The sequence below is a fragment of the Corylus avellana genome, chromosome ca1 (genome assembly GCF_901000735.1).
Source record: "Corylus avellana chromosome ca1, CavTom2PMs-1.0".
NCBI lineage: Eukaryota > Viridiplantae > Streptophyta > Magnoliopsida > Fagales > Betulaceae > Corylus > Corylus avellana.
Window position 1 is genome coordinate 28,463,233 of NC_081541.1, and position 4,433 is coordinate 28,467,665.

Genomic DNA, 4,433 nt, shown 5'->3' on the forward strand with positions numbered 1-4,433 from the left:
AAGGATTTGTTGGTGCAACAAGGGATGGTGAAGGCATTAAATGGGACAAAACCAGAAAGGATGGCGGACATAGATCCGAAGGAACTTGTGGCTAAAGCGGTGGCTACTATTCAGCTTTGTCTAGGAGATGACGGGATGTATCATGTCATGGATGAAGAATCTTCGGGGGCAGTTTGGTTGAAACTGGAGAGTCAGTATACGTCAAAGTCATTGACAAACAAGCTCTTGAGCATGTAACCTGACTCAACCGCTAGGCTGTTAGGCAACTTTGTTTCCCCCTTCCTAATATCGGGGTGCCTGATGCATAATCCCCCCCTAACCATTGGGCTTTACACGCATTCATACATAACATCATATTTTTCATAGTATTATAATTTTTGCAAATCACGTTTTCCTTCCAAAGCTCAACTTATTTTCATAAATCATTTCCTTTGGAAGCACATTTTCATGTAAAACATTTCAAAATATATTCATATGTGTAATTAAAATAGTAGGGCTCAACAAAACATATATAGCATGCTTTTGTACAATAATGCAAGGTCAGGAAGTTTGAACTTACTGGTTTGAGCTTAATTTCCTTAAGTGTAGTCTCCCTTGTCAGTACCCCTTTCTACATTTGTATTTTTCACATTAGTATGTATTTATTTTATTTTATTCCTAAGCCTCATTTTAAATCCTAGGATTCTTAAAATTTCTCGAGAAACATTATTTTCATGCTTTGCTCTTATCCTAAAAATTTGGGCAGCATAACGGCATGTTAATAATGTCTTGGTATCAATTTGGCATCATAATGACATATCTAAATATTTTAATACTATTTTGGCATCATAATGACATATCTAAATATTTTAATACTAAATATTTTGGCATCATAACAACTATATAGTTTTTATTTATTTCTTTTATATTTTCATATGGGCATTACTACTGCATTGGTGTAATATTTAATAAAAATCTCTAGCATTACTTGGGCATCACAATGACGCGATTGTAATATACCTAATAAAATTTAGGTAGCATAACGACGTATTTGTAATATTTAAAAATGATGATTGAATATAATATCCTTCTCTGAGATATTCAATCATACTTTCCCGAGCAATTTAGATGTTATAACGATATAATTTAAATTCTAATAACTATAATTGACATAAACTAGGGATAAAGGAATTATACCTAGAAATTCCAACTTCGAGCAAGCTCCAAGCCTATATTCTATGTTACTTTCTTTTTCTTTTTCTCTCTTTTTCTTTTTCTCTTCACTGTGCGAGAGGGATAGAGTTTTTTTTTTAATTTTATTCTTAATTTTTTTTTTTTTTTTTTTATGAAGAAATCCAGCAGTGTTGTGGACTATTTATAGGGAAATTTTGGGACATGGATGGAAATAACCCAAAAGTTTTGAGATAGTAAAACAAAAACTTAACTGCCGAAATTTTTGTAGGCGCCGTTATTCCTTGTGGGCGGCAGGATTGGCTTGGAGATTTTTTTTATTATTATTAGCAATATTGAACCAACCTTATACTTCATATATATATATATATTATTAAATTAATTCATTTTTATGAGCTTAGTTTAAACTGTCTACTTCTCAATTTAAACTGATAATATATTAGATCTAATCTTAAGCACAATATTTGTATTAAAGTATTCTTTGCCATCCTAATAAATTCCTTGGATGTCACACTCGAGGTCGGACTCGATCGTGTCACTAATGTTATAGAAGGTAGCATATAATGGTCGGGGCACTAGTGTTGTATTACAAGTCCTTTGAGACAGCACCAACCCTGCTGAGAAGGAGTTATATCTCCGGTAGACCATACATGAGAGTTACGACCTATAAAGCATTAGTCTTTATGCATTAAAATACTTGGGTGATTGCCACCGGGAGTATAACACTCTTTTATTAACCAAACAATACTTTAATGGTGTATTAATAGAGACAGTACCTCTTTTTGAATGGTTATACAACTCCACATTTATTTTTGCTTAAATGGGCGTATGTCAATCTTAAATGTGGGGTTTACTTACTAAGTCTTTAGACTTACGCTGTTATTACCCTTATAGGAAATCTGTTTCTAGAACCCAAGAGTGGCACAACTGTCACTACAGACTTTCCTTTAAAGGTTATCATGTTTGTTTAGTATTGCTTATAGATGCTCCATGTCTTTAATTTGAGGATTTTTACTTGTCCATTTGATGATTTATTAGTTGACTTAGATTTGTTTCACCTTCCTATGCATTAACTCTGATAATGCTTAGAGGGGCGATTTCCTATTTGGCTACAAGTTGATTTAACTGGGGTAATTGCCAGTAACCCTACCAGGTTAGCCAAGACTGATTTTGGGGGTGTTACAACTAAAATCTTTGAGATGGTTTTAACAATGACCATGGTTCATGCCGCTTTGCCACTTCTGGATGCATACAGAAACATGTTAACTTCCATACACAGTCACGTCCAGGAATTGTCACAACCACATTAATATGCCGACAAGTATAATTCTGAATTTCAATCCACCCCGATTCCTTTTAAAATAATGCTAATCCACCACTTTTCCACATAGGCTCAGCCACAAACAACCCATCAAACCCCATCTTAATACCCAATCCCTCCATCTCTGTTTTTTTTTTTTTTTTTTTTTTTGTGCCCTTTGTTTCTATGAGATACAATAAGAGTGGGTTTCTTTTTCTTTGCCATTTGACAAAGATCACGAACTACCTGAGGGTTCCCAAGCCCCGACAGTTCCAACTTATTAGATTCATGGCTTTTGGCGGGGCTGTAAATCAGCCCCCGCCAACTTTGCCTCAGGTGCCATCCCTTCAGAGACTCCATTCCTACTCTTCTTGTTAGGAGAGAGCCTCCCAACACACTCTTCCTAGTCTGATTCTTCCTCTTATCTTGTAGATGGACCATTGGAATAGATGCTTCATTCCTTTTTGACTCGATCCTCACTTTTTTCTTCCAAGTTCACACGTTGGAGCCATACTTCTTCCCTACGCCCCGCAAGCCAAAATCTTTCATTTTACCCCCTGTTTGCCCAGTTTTGTGTAGGATTCTGTTCGGCTAAGCCTCTAATTTCTCAACATTCACACTGCTTCCAAATGAAAAAATCATATTCTTCGTCTCCTTCCCCCCACTATAAATTTCAGGATGCCCATCTAGAGACCCATTACCTTCATTGACCAGTTCTGATAAAAAAGAAACAGAATGCCCCGTCGAAAATGTCTCCTTTCGTTGCTTGTTCTCCACGTCTGCTCTTTTAGAAGAGGTAGATAGGGGCTACATTTTCCATTCATGTAGGTTGCTTGTATTTCTTGATCCCAATTAAAGGTTTTTTCCTTTTTTTTTAGCCCTTCCCTTAGAAAAAAATTACCAGGGAGCCAATTAACCATGGTCTTGCCTAGTGGCTTCTTTTTGTGAGTGAAAAGCTCGTTTCTTCCTTGCTTTCAAAGTGAGGGGTTTCCACATTCAGGCGTTGTAGTTTGTTCCATGTAGTCCAAGACCTAATTAACAACCAACAAGAAGTCCTCTATAAGCGGGGAAGAAGTTTACACTTCTTTATATAACTTTAATTTTTTAGTGGTTTCTTTGTTCTCTTATTTAGATTAAAAGAAAAAATTCCCTTTCTTTCTCTTCTTTCTTTTTTATCCCTTCAACAAATTGCATTTTTTTTTTTGTACCAAACTTTGCATTAGAAACAAGAGACCATACAACCCTCAAGGGGGAAAGAAAACAAAAGGTGGTGCTACACCACTATAAGTAACAGGAGAGAGAGGAGAAATGGGAAAAGTGGGAATGCAGCCTGAGTGAACTCTAGTCGCGGCCCAATAAGCCACATGATGGGTGCAGAAGTTGGCACTTCTGTGAATCTTTTTTGCCTTCCACTTAGGAGAAGGAGGAAGAAGAGCTAATGAATCTACTATAACCTTTTCTATGTGCCAGTCTTGTATAATTGATGGATGTTGAAGAGCTATGATGACAATAAGGGAGTCTCCTTCGATGGTGAAGTTTTTGAGCTTCAAAGACACTGTTAAAGAGGCTGCCAACAGAGTTGCCAGTGCTTCCCCACTATTAGGAGTGCATGAAGGGTTGATCATGGAGATAGCTTTGATAATTTTTCCTTTGTGGTATCTGCAAATGGCTGCTTGAGCAGAGAAATGCTCTCTAATTGCTGTATCAAAGTTGATCTTGTGATAACCTTCCTGGGGAGGGGACAAGACTTCTATTCCTCTAGGAGAAGAGGATTTCCAAGCTGCAGCATGAGATAAAGTGGACTTTTTTATGGAAGAAGCTAAAGTGGCAATATCTGGAATGACACCTTCATGTAGAGCTTTATTCCTGCTCAACCATAACAAATCGCAAAAGACAGCAGTGTAAATTTAGAAAAGGTGAACCTCAGATTTTGAAATACCAAACGTAATATGGGGATTGATGA